Here is a 12,933-nt window from a genome sequence, read left to right on the forward strand (position 1 = left end):
CCACCGAAGTTTGAACGCGTTAGGCGCTGTTCTAAAAAATGGCCGCTAGAGGGCGCTTATGTGCTTTGGTTTCTGCGTAAGTTCTGTCTTATAACTATCAGATTTTGCGCATAATTTGTTTAATCAAAGCGTATTCGTATTGTGGTAGCACATTATGTTAAATTTATTAATCGACACCCTATATTAAATTATATGTTTTTGATCAGTAGTAGAGGAAGAATGTTCCGGTTGGTCGATGTAGTGTTTGTCCCGCCTCTCCTCCATCGTGATTGGACGGCTGGATAACTGACTTACCGAGCGCTACGTTTTGATTAAATACACATATTATTACCAGATTAACACTTGTTTTATACATTATCTTACACATTTACGAATTAATATGTTAAAGAACCTAATTTAATATGTATATCTGTGAAATATAATTTCTTTTATAAAACTTATTTTAGCCAAAAGGGAGCCTGGCCCCCGCAAGCTCCGACTATGCTGCTGCAGTGTCACCTGTCAGACAGATGACCCAACCTCAAGTTCAGGCCATTGGTTAAATAAATGCTGTCATATAAGGCTTGTGTTAGGGTTGTGTTAATAAATTAACTTATTACTAACTTGTCTTTGCATTTTAAGAGAAGTTTTAACATGGAAAACAATGACACTCAACAACTTAAAAAGATTATTGAATAAAATCTTTTATGTAAATTATATAAAAACTAGCAGATCAGCAGACCACAGCTACAATATCAACAATATTTCTCCAGATCTACATCATCTACAGGCACAACACTTTCATTGCCATTCATCATTTTAAGGCTGAGTTGGTCAGTGATAGTCAGGGGCTCTTTTTCAATTTCACGACTATTTTTAAGGCAAACATCTGACTGTTCTCCACAAAAGTTTTGTTTTTGTCTCAGGGACAATGAAGTAGACACAGAGCTCCATGCCAACACACCACAGAACAGCAGGTTACAGAAAGCACCAGCTGACATCTGTAAAAACATTGCACAATAATCTTACAACTTGTTTACAGGTAAATATTAAAGTGAGTGAATAAATAAATGAAATAATCTCATTGTCTTACTATACAGATGTAAATATACTGTATATGTTCATGTTCCCGGAGGAAGTCTTACCTGAAGGATTCGAAATACAAAGCCCACAGTGAAGTTTGATATCCAGTTGAGAAATCCTCCTACAATGTAGGCAGCAGAATGATGAGACTGTTTAAAGACCTCTCCTGTCAACAGGACTGGGACAACAGCTGCACAGAAGATGCATTTGGTTTAAATTGCAAGTTATAAAAGGCTTTATTGTTACATTCCACATTTATTTTAAAGCAGAGACCTGTGATACTATTCTGCCCCAAGCGGGCACTAGTTGCTCAATTTAATAAATTAGTCTTTTAATTAGGGATCTTTTGTAACATTTGTAAGATACATAGAGGGGTTTGACAAAGTAATGCAAACACCCAACGTTAAAAGTAAAAATTTGAAGCTATTACTGAATGTTGGAGCCAAAATGTAGTTTTTATTGCACCACCAGAGGGCGCTATGGATTAAGTGAAAACACCTGGTAATATAAATGAAGGTAGTTTTGGGTGTTTGTCAGTGTGTGCACAGGTGCCAGACACCTATGAGCCCAGCGATGACTTCTTTGGCTCCAGTGTCTGCTGTTGTATTCTGGATCTGATGAGCAGGAACGCCGGCATTCTCCAAAATTGAATTGGTGTGAAACCAGTCCTTAAAATAAAGAAGTAAAATCAGGAATCTTGTTTTAATCTACAACAACATTATTGTCATTTTCACACAACATAATCATTCTCATGTAACACACACACCACATCAATTCCCGGCAGCTGCATTCCTGTTTTCCCAGATAGCAACCATCTGAAACTGATAACACAGGCTCATCCTGGTACTGCAAGTAATCTTATTCAGTGGAGTCTAATACTTAAGACACAAATTCAATAATTATTAACGTCTAATAAATAACATTCATGAGATTGTATTTACAAATGATGCCACCAAGTTGCACGTTCGTACTATATGAAACAATTTATCTTGGCAGAAAGTTGGCAAATATTTCAAATTAATGTCTAATAATTTAGTCATGTGGCAATAGCTGTGTAATAAGTGGTATAATATACAGGCACATGTAGTAGAAACCCCATAAGGGTGAAACAAGGACCCGTCACATGGCGTTCAGATCACACAGTCTGGGTTTATTCTGAGATAACAACCGACTGCCTGCAGGAATATCCATGATGACTTAACAAATACAACCTTATTTTAAAGTGTTACCACCAAAATCTGTTAAACATGGTTAAATGCTAATAGGTTACACAAAAATTATTTTAGTAAAGGATTTAGGACTTTTGTGCAATCACGACTCAACTTGCCTAAGATTTCATGAAACCTGAGCAATAAATACACCCGAACAGATGAAAATGCTGGGCATGAGTCTTAGAAATCCTCAATTCTTGGAGCAATTTCTTCAAGAAACATGAGAGATATCCCCACAACAGCATGACAAACAGAGGACATTTCAGTAAAGCAGCTAAATGCTTGATAAGACATACATCACAACTGTCATATTACTAATAGCACGAGAAATGCAAGGACATTTTTACTACTGATTTTTAGACAAGACCGCTAAAGAAATGATATTGTAATTCTTTAGGACATTGCTTTATCTGAACGTATTCCTGTAATGAAGCAACCAATAATAATCGTTTCTGGTGAGCCACATAACCAGCTGAACTCCATCAACCCTCCACATACAAACAAACACCAAAACTGATACTGTGCTGTGTATCAGTGTCCCTTTCCTACAAATTAGACAAACACACAAAGTTTTTGGATAAAAGTGTCTTCCTATTACATGCATGTAAATATATTAGGAAGTGTACACATTTGAAATGTACAGTCTTGTTCAAAATAATAGCAGTACAATGTGACTAACCAGAATAATCAAGGTTTTTAGTATATTTTTTATTGCTACGTGGCAAACAAGTTACCAGTAGGTTCAGATGATTCTCAGAAAACAAACAAGACCCAGCATTCATGATATGCACGCTCTTAAGGCTGTGCAATTGGGCAATTAGTTGAATGGGGTGTGTTCAAAAAAATAGCAGTGTCTACCTTTGACTGTACAAACTCAAAACTATTTTGTACAAACATTTTTTTTTCTGGGATTTAGCAATCCTGTGAATCACTAAACTAATATTTAGTTGTATGACCACAGTTTTTTAAAACTGCTTGACATCTGTGTGGCATGGAGTCAACCAACTTGTGGCACCTCTCAGCTGTTATTCCACTCCATGATTCTTTAACAACATTCCACAATTCATTCACATTTCTTGGTTTTGCTTCAGAAACAGCATTTTTGATATCACCCCACAAGTTCTCAATTGGATTAAGGTCTGGAGATTGGGCTGGCTACTCCATAACATTAATTTTGTTGGTTTGGAACCAAGACTTTGCCCGTTTACTAGTGTGTTTTGGGTCATTGTCTTGTTGAAACAACCATTTCAAGGGCATGTCCTCTTCAGCATAGGGCAACATGACCTCTTCAAGTATTTTAACATATGCAAACTGATCCATGATCCCTGGTATGCGATAAATAGGCCCACCACCATAGTAGGAGAAACATGCCCATACTGTATCATGCTCCATGCTTCACTGTCTTCACTGTGTACCGTGGCTTGAATTCAGAGTTTGGGGGTCGTCTCACAAACTGCCTGTGGCCCTTGGACCCAAAAAGAACAATTTTACTCTCATCAGTCCACAAAATGTTCCTCCATTTCTCTTTAGGCCAGTTGATGTGTTCTTTGGCAAATTGTAACCTCTTCTGCACATGCCTTTTTTTAACAGAGGGACTTTGCGGGGGATTCTTGAAAATAGATTAGCTTCACACAGACGTCTTCTAACTGTCACAGTACTTACAGGTAACTCCAGACTGTCTTTGATCATCCTGGAGGTGATCATTGGCTGAGCCTTTGCCATTCTGGTTATTCTTCTATCCATTTTGATGGTTGTCTTCCGTTTTCTTCCACGTCTCTCTGGTTTTGCTCTCCATTTTAAGGCATTGGAGATCATTTTAGCTGAACAGCCTATCATTTTTTGCACCTCTTTATAGGTTTTCCCCCCTCCAATCAACTTTTTAATCAAAGTACGCTGTTCTTCTGAACAATGTCTTGAACGACCCATTTTCCTCAGCTTTCAAATGCATGTTCAACAAGTGTTGGCTTCATCCTTAAATAGGGGCCACCTGATTCACACCTGTTTCTTCACAAAATTGATTTCTCAGTGATTGAATGCCACACTGCTATTTTTTTGAACACACCCCTTTCAACTAATTCAACTAATTGCCCAATTGCACAGCTTTAAGAGCGTGCATATCATGAATGCTGGGTCTCATTTGTTTTCTGAGAATCTACTGAACCTACTGGTAACTTGTTTGCCACGTAGCAATAAAAAAATATACTAAAAACCTTGATTATTCTGGTTAGTCACATTGTACTGCTATTATTTTGAACAAGACTGTACATGTATATGGGAAGAAATTAGTCCTTAATAACTGTGATCCAGCATGGATTAAAAAATTAGGAAATAAATTAATTCTGGGATTTGAAGCTTCATCTTCCAAATTTGGTAACCTGCATTTCTACTGTGAGAGAGCCCAACAAGCCTCCAATGGCAAATATAGACACAGTGATCGAACACAAAAGCGTAAGATGCTCTTCATCCACTCCTGACCCATATCGTCTCACAATGGTTTGGTTCTGAATGTACTAATGATGAACAAAAACAATTAAAAACATCAGTTTGTATCGATCATAATTTATACAGAGTAGTTTTTCTCTGTGAGCATACAAACACAAAATGTCTTGACATATACAAACAATAATTGTTTAACCGTTAGAATATATTTTGGTATTTAAAATACACATTTAATGCAATTATAGCAATGTGTTATCTGATTATACCTACATGTTATCAAAAACTGATGGTAGCCAAAAAAATAATACAAAAGTTAATTAGGCCGAGTCCAAACAGTATTAGTTTCACACATAGTATTCATATTTAGGTCACTTACTACCACAGGAGAATTAACCACAGCCAGGTCATAACCATAGAGCAGAGAGCCTCCCAATGACGAGAGCAGTGCTACTGCCAACATGGACAAAGTAAGATGCTGTTAAAAAAAGTGACAAATAATCATTCATAAATTAGTAAGCACTTAAAATACCACTCATTAAAGAGATTGTTTATTTAATCATTTAAAAACTCCTTTATTATCAGCTTCCTAATCACCCCTAGGGCTTTTTTCTTGTTTTAAACCAAATCTTTTTTGTGAACTGTGCCTTTTAATCTGTATCATGACTATAAAACTGCTAAATTTACTTTATTCATCATCTCTTAGCTGACTCTCACCCCCTTCAGTCTCTTTCTCTTTCTCTACCTGTTTGCTCTCCCTGTACTTTTTAGCATTTAATAAAGTTATCAATTTATAAAAAGCAAACATCACTAAATGTTGCTTATAGTCTATCTGATTTATGTGTTCCATATAAAAAATGTTTAAGTGCACTGGGTTACATGTGCGTGCTTGTGTCTATTGAAGGCGCAGCTTACAGAAATTTTGTGGGGTTAAACTCAGGAATTATGAATGGATGGCACATTTCTCAATGGCCTGTTCTAAAACTTTATTGATAGCATTATATTATTCACAGCTAGTAATACTGTTAACTAGAAAAAGGCACTAAATATAGATTTTGAGTTTGCAGCTGCCTCCGGGTGACAGGCAGCACGCGCTCTACTCAACTGTCCACTATAATGTACTTCACTTCATGTACCACGGATGCGCAGAACAGCAAACCAAATGAAACAGCTCATGAGCTTGTTATTTCTTTCATCGAAATGTCCTGCATTTTGCCTTATTTTCATACATTTTTTGGATGCCACCATTAAAAGGGAGAACAGCCCCCGGACTCAAGTTATGAATAGGTAGTTAGGCAAGTAACTTTATCGAGCGCCACATTTTGATAAATACACACATTATTACCAGATTTACAATTATTTTACACGTTATCTTATTTTTACATTTTAAAAATTCAAGGGATCCTAAATTAATATCAACGGAGCTTCTGAAGGGACCTTCTTAACATTTCAAAAATGGATTTCAAAAATTTGACTGTTGTGTACGCACCAGAAACTATAGAGCGAGTGTGTGCATGTTTTTTTTTTACACTCTATGGTTTAAACAAACGGGCGAGGCATTTAAAGATGAGGGGGGGACCTTGGGCAATCCAGAAAAAAAACAACACAAAGTAAAGGATAGAAGAAGTTGCGTTTCTCTCCTGTGACTTTTTGACCAATCGCGTTTCTCTCCAGTCAGAAATTGTATGATTATAGACTAAAGAGAGACAATGGCTGCGTCCGAAATCACATACTGTGACAGTACTGAATTAAATGAAGTACCTACTCATCGACAGTTAAAGCAGTACGTTCTATATAGTATGAATATGTATAGTATGAATGAATTCGGACGTACATCCGCCCTGTTGATACATCACGTGACCATAGACTGAACACCCCACTCTTTATATGGCACCAGAGAACTTAACCACTTCTTCCATATAGCCTTGTAGTGCATTTCTTCACTGTGTAATGACTTATTACAACTACGCTACCCTACCTTAGCATCTGTCACTTTCTACTTTTAATTGCAAAATCCATCAATGGAGGTCAAGCTTTTACCTACCTAAACTGTTGAACATCCTTCCTGACACTGTTCGGGGTTCAGACACTCTCTCCAGACACATCTCTTCAGCCTGGAATACACATAATTACATCCTGTAACTTTGCATTAAGTTAACTTAAGATAACTTTTTAATAACTATCCTCTAACTAAAAAGCTATGAACAGCAGCTACGCTAATTTTCTCTCTTTGCTTTTCTGTTTCTATGCTCATCCTGAGTTAACTACAGTAGAGATTATACCAGCTCCAGTCTGGATCCCATCTCCATCAGATGACCCAACACATATGGAACGATGTCACCGGCACTTCCAAGGACTTCAGACGACACCAGCACTGGTCTATAAACTGATCTATAATTTTTTCATTTTAAGACATTTGCTGAATGTTACTTCAATGCATACATATATAAAATATAACTAATACATATGCATTTTATACACTATAAATAAATGTTAAAACATGTAACAACAAATCCCATCTGAATTTGAGGTTTAGATCAGATTTATATAATTTCTCTGTTTTACATCTTTAGCTCTTGTGTCATTTAGATTTAATAATTGGTACTTTATATTTATATTAACAAGTGTAATGTAATTTAATTTATGCAAATCAACATCATATTAACATCAGGACATCACTGTCATATTCAGTTTTTTTTAGGTATTTTGTCTTGTCTGGTTTCAAATCATCAAATACAGCCTCTCTTTCATGGACATGTCCTCTATTTGGACCTTAATGGGATTGTTCAACCAAAAATTCTGTCATTTTTACCTCCTCATGTTGTTCTTAAACTATATGAATTTCTTTATCTTTTTTAACACAAAAGAAGATATTTTGATAAATGATGGTAAGCACACAGCTGATTGACTTCCATAGTAGGAAAAAGAAACATGATGGAATTCAATGGGTACCATAAACTGTGTGTTTACAATCATTTATCAAAATATCATCTTTCATTATTTATTACAAAACTTCCATGATATTTGTTTCCCTACTATGGATGTCAATGGTTACAATCAGCTGTGTCTGGAAGTAAAGCCAATGGTTTGTGCTTCACAACTAAATTTATGAATGAATGAATGAGAGTGTGAAAGATCTGTTAAATAATGGTACGTATCCCCACTTTTTAAGCGAGTAAAAATATTTAGTTCACTCAAAAAAGGGTCATTATAATATTGTCATATTGCTGCTGGACCTCTCAGCCTAAGGATTATTATGCAATTAACATTATTTATTAATATTTAGAATTTATAAGTGCCATGCCATCTAATAAAGAAGTGCTAATACTCTTTATACATGTGTATACATTGCACTACACTGCTTATAGTTTATACATATCTTTATTGTGGGTAACTCAGGTTTCTCAGGGATGAATGTATAAAACAGTTTAGCAGAGGGAGGGATCTATAGACAGTAACAGCAAAAAAATGGCTTTTGTGGGACAAACGTACCTTCCGATAAAATTTGTTAAAGAATTAATAACAGAGTCATGTGAGAGTGGTTTATTACTGATAACAAGTAAAATAAACAACAAGTAGATTACCTTAATTCAAATCATAGCTAAAGCATGTAAAAAGCTACACTAAACTAACATTAGGTGTAAAATGTGTTCTAAATAATGTATACAACAATGTTAACTACAAATCGGCTGCCAAACTTCCCTTCACATAGCAGTGATCCATCCTTCTCCCCTCGTCTTTAGGAAGCGAAATTTTTTTTTTCGACGAGTTATTGGTACAGAGTTCAGTTTAGCCACTACCATTAAACAAACTGAGACCAAGAGTTAAGTTCCACACAGACGGGTGACCGTGACAACGCAGATGCCTCCAGCGTGGAGTCATTATATCTGTGCGAAATCCCCACTGAAGTCACAAACAGAACGTATAAAAGGCTGCGCTCTGGGAGAATCTTCAGTTCAGTGATTCTCAGACCGAAAGCAAGTTGATCACTGATAGCTCTCTCTCTTACGGACTTTACAGTTAGTAAACAAAAACTATTTTAATTAAATCTATTTAAATCGACGAGTCTAAAACACTCAAGACAGTCGTGAAATAGAGTAAAGTAGACAATACCATCATGTCTAAATGCAATGATATGCTGAAGACCGGCAGCGGTGCACGTGATGCTCGGCGGTGGCTAAGCATCTCTGCACCTGCAGCTGGTCGAGGAAGCAATTCCCTTCAGGGGTCAGTTCTGGAAGTTGAGTGCAGCCCTGCAGGTATGTCAAGCAGCACACGGTAAGCAAATATTGAACTCGATAACCTTTCAACCGTATTTCTGTGACTGGAGAAAGTCACCAGACAGCGTCTGAGAACAAGCAGTGTCAACCGGCTGCCATTAAAGAGATTCGCTGACAGGCGATTTTCCCTTAACTGCTCAAACTTTACCTATTACACAGACAACCACATAAATACTACAATGAATTAAGTTTTTGCCACTATGAGAACATGTAAATAATCCTTTAGTGTTTGCGACACCTCTCTTGTCGATTTGTGCTGGTGAATGTCAGGATTTAAAGTGACATCATGTTGTTTTTGTTCTGTTAAATGGAGTTTTGCACCCTTAAACAATGCAACAACTATAAGCACAGATTATGAATGTTTTATAAACTTGTTTTTAACACGTATTCTGACGGATATATAGTCTTATAAGCATAGACATTAAATAAATTACTACACCGCGCGTTGGCTGCTCGATCGTGGGTCAACGGCGCCACCATATTAGTGGATGGCAATTTCTTCATTAATCTCAAAGCAACTGGAGTAAAAATACCTCCGTCATGTGCAGTTTGAGGTGTACAGACAGTCACACAACTAAAACAACTCTCATTAAGCCAGTCTCAGCCAAATTAGTGACGGTTTCCTAAAGGGAACTTAATGAGGCATTGAGAGGTGGCTGATAAAAGAAAGATATTTTGAGAAATGTTTGTAACCAAACTGTTGGTGGACCTCATTCACTTCCATAGTATTCTTTTTTCATACTATATAAGTGAATGGGGTCCACCAACGGTTTGGTCACGCCCAAGTAGCAGTGCTTTGCCTTCCGAGAATATAGTTACCAGTATGTATATGGTTAAAAGATGGCTGTGTCTCATATGACAATTCAACGTTATTAAATGCAGTCAGACCACCAGGAGCCCCATCCGAAAATTTATCCGCGAGGAGGAGGTTTTTAATGCTGCACAGACCGATTGGAGTGTGGCTCTTTCACGCACCTGTGCAGGCACTCACGCACGCACGCACAAACACACCAGATGCACAAACAACCAAGAGACGTGTCACGCGCACATATTCTTTTAAACGCGGAGCTTTGTCATACAGTGCGCTAACGAGCATGTCGCATGCCGCACGCGCCTCTTGGTGGTTCGTGGATCTGGTTTGTGTGTGCGTGCGTGAAACAAAAACACGCGGTGTAGCGGAGGCTTTACGGTTACTTAACCGTGACATTTTAAAGCGCGGTTAATAGTAAAACCGGTTAATCGCTGCATCCCTACTCTGGAGACAACAAATAATTATTTTTCATCTTAAAAAAGTCTTGTGAAATGTCCCCTTTAAATATCTAGTTTGAATCTGACAGTGTTAAGTCACTGTCAATTCAGAAATCCCACATATGGGACCGTAGTCTCTGGGGAATGTTGATTTGAATCCCACACATGGCACTGTACATTTCAAGCGGTTAAGAGATTAATTAATGGTTTCTGGTGGTAACATATGTTATTTGTCTTTTCTGTCTTTTAGAAAAGCAAGAAAAACACCGGAAGAAAAAGGGCATCCATGCTTACATCCATAGAAAATGGCAGGATGTAAAGCATTTTTGCTGTATCTGCCAAAATGAGGATGACCTGGAGCTAAATGATCCAGCTGATCCTCAGCCGTGTCCATCCGACCTGCCGTCAAGTGCCCGTAAAAATGAATGGTAGAAAAGTCCCTCAGGACTCAAGCTAGTGGGCTGTCACAAACCAGGCTGTTGCCCACATGGTTTAAATACCTTGAAGAAAACCAAACTTCAAGAAGAGACTGATCCAACCATGGTCCATTCTACCCGGAGTTTCGTGCTCAACCTGATCAGACTTATAGTCAGCCAGGCCCTTTCGGTCTGCATGGTGCCCGTGAGCAAAATAGTCCCTTCGGACTTGAGCAAGCGAGCCATGAATAATTAGCCTATTGGCTGTCTGGTGCATATACCTTGTGGAAAACCAAACTTCAAGAAGAGACTGATCCTAACCATGGTCCATTCGACCCGGAGCCCCGTGCTCAACCTGATCAGACTTATAGTCAGCCAGGCCCTTTCGGCCTGCATGGTGCCTGTGAGCAAAATAGTCCTTTCGGACTTGAGCAAGCGAGCCATGAAGAACCAGACTATTGCCTGTCTGGTTCATATACCTTGGAGAAAACAAAAATCCAAGAAGAGACTGATCCTAACCAAGGTCCATTCGACCCGGCGGAGCTTCGTGCTCAACCTGATCAGACTGATTGTAAGCCAGGCCCTTTCGGCCTGCACGGTGCCCATGAGCTAAATAGTCCCTTCGGACTTGAGCAAGCGAGCCATGAATAATTAGCCTATTGCCTGTCTGGTTCATATACCTTGGAGAAAACCAAACTTCAAGAAGAGACTGATCCTAACCATGGTCCATTCGACCCGGAGCCCCGTGCTCAACCTGATCAGACTTATTGTAAGCCAGGCCCTTTCGGCCAACACCGTTACCGTGAGCAAAAAAGTCCCTTCGGACTTGAACAAGCGAGCCATGAAGAACCAGCCTATTGCCTGTCTGGTTCATTTACCTTGGAGAAAACAAAAATATAAGAAGAGACTGATCCTAAACATGCTCCATTCGACCCGGCGGAGCTTCGTGCTCAACCTGATCAGACTGATTGTAAGCCAGGCCCTTTCGGCCTGCACGGTGCCCGTGAGCTAAATAGTCCCTTCGGACTTAAGCAAGCGAGCCATGAAGAACCAGCCTATTGCCTGTCTGGTTCATATACCTTGTAGAAACAAAATCCAAAAAGAGACTGATCCTAACCATGGTCCATTCGACCCAGAGCTTTGTGCTCAACCTGATCAGACTTATTGTAAGCCAGGCCCTTTCGGCCTGCATGGTGCCCGTGAGCAAAACAGTGCTTTTGGACTTGAGCAAGCAAGCCATGAAGAACCAGCCTATTGCCTGTCTGGTTCATATACCTTGGAGAAAACAAAAATCCAAGAAGAGACTGATCCTAACCATGGTCCATTCGACCCAGAGATTTGTTCTCAACCTGGAGGCTTCAGTTACAAAGGGCAACGTGACACAACTCAAGCTGAAACAAGACTTAATATCAGCAGGGCTTTCAATAGTTTTAGGATAGAAATCATGTCATGTTAATGTATAATGACATATCTACTCTGATGCGGTGAGATCACAGACATCAGATTTGAAGCACAAAGCACGTACAGAAAATTACTCTGCAAATAACTGCAGTTTTATAGTTCAAACAGAGATGGTGATAGTGAGGCAAAAGTTACAGAATGCAGCTGTAATAAATTTATAAATAAAGACCCCACTGTGTCTTAGGAAAAGTGTTGCATGGAAATTAATATTTTTTTGGGCTATTTTTAGCTAACCTCTTTTAAAGCTTTTGTTCTAGCATGGACATGCCAAGCTTCTGTATTCAGAAGTGGCTATCAATCTGATGCTGCTTAAACCTGAGAAAAGCCCCTACATTGTAGAAATGTTGGACTGGTTTGAGGAGGAACATCATTACATCCGCGTTTTGGAGTTTTCACATCCCTGCAGGGATCACTGAGTTTGTCCAGAGGAATGGAGGTAGTCTGTAAGAAATCCAGGCACGTACTTTAATGCGCCAAGCAGTGCTCGCATCTATGGGTTCTTGTACGGGGACAATGTCTTGACAATGTCCTGGTCAAAACAGACACGATGGAGCTCAAATTAATAGTCTTTGGAATCAGCAAACTTTACCCCCCTTCTGGGGGCTGCAGAGTAGAGGTCCCGTACCACCGGATTCTCTGACCAAAAGCGAAGGCAATCACTGGTGGCTCTACAGACTTCACAGTCAGTAAAACACGATAATACCAAACGTTCATACTCAAAGTCTATTCAAAGCAACGAGTCAATAACACTCCAGACAGTCGTCAAATAGACTTGGGTAGACAAACACCAACATGTCTACATCAAAAGATGAGCACAGC

At 38.8% G+C, this 12,933-nt stretch overlaps 1 long non-coding RNA gene and 1 pseudogene across 1 annotated transcript; both read right to left on the reverse strand.

Moving 5' to 3' along the window:
* Positions 1 to 877: 877 nt before the first annotated feature.
* Positions 878 to 1,724, reverse strand: LOC135741262 (uncharacterized). The gene is made up of 3 exons (XR_012335920.1): positions 1,622 to 1,724; positions 1,125 to 1,252; positions 878 to 980 (listed from the first exon to the last, which is right to left on the reverse strand). It is a non-coding gene; the product is annotated as an uncharacterized lncRNA (long non-coding RNA).
* Positions 1,725 to 2,397: 673 nt separating this feature from the next.
* LOC135741079 (solute carrier family 2, facilitated glucose transporter member 9-like) lies at positions 2,398 to 7,012 on the reverse strand (annotated as a pseudogene).
* Between the last annotated feature and the right edge of the window lie 5,921 nt (positions 7,013 to 12,933).

The sequence above is a fragment of the Paramisgurnus dabryanus genome, chromosome 24 (assembly GCF_030506205.2).
Source record: "Paramisgurnus dabryanus chromosome 24, PD_genome_1.1, whole genome shotgun sequence".
Classification (NCBI taxonomy): domain Eukaryota; kingdom Metazoa; phylum Chordata; class Actinopteri; order Cypriniformes; family Cobitidae; genus Paramisgurnus; species Paramisgurnus dabryanus.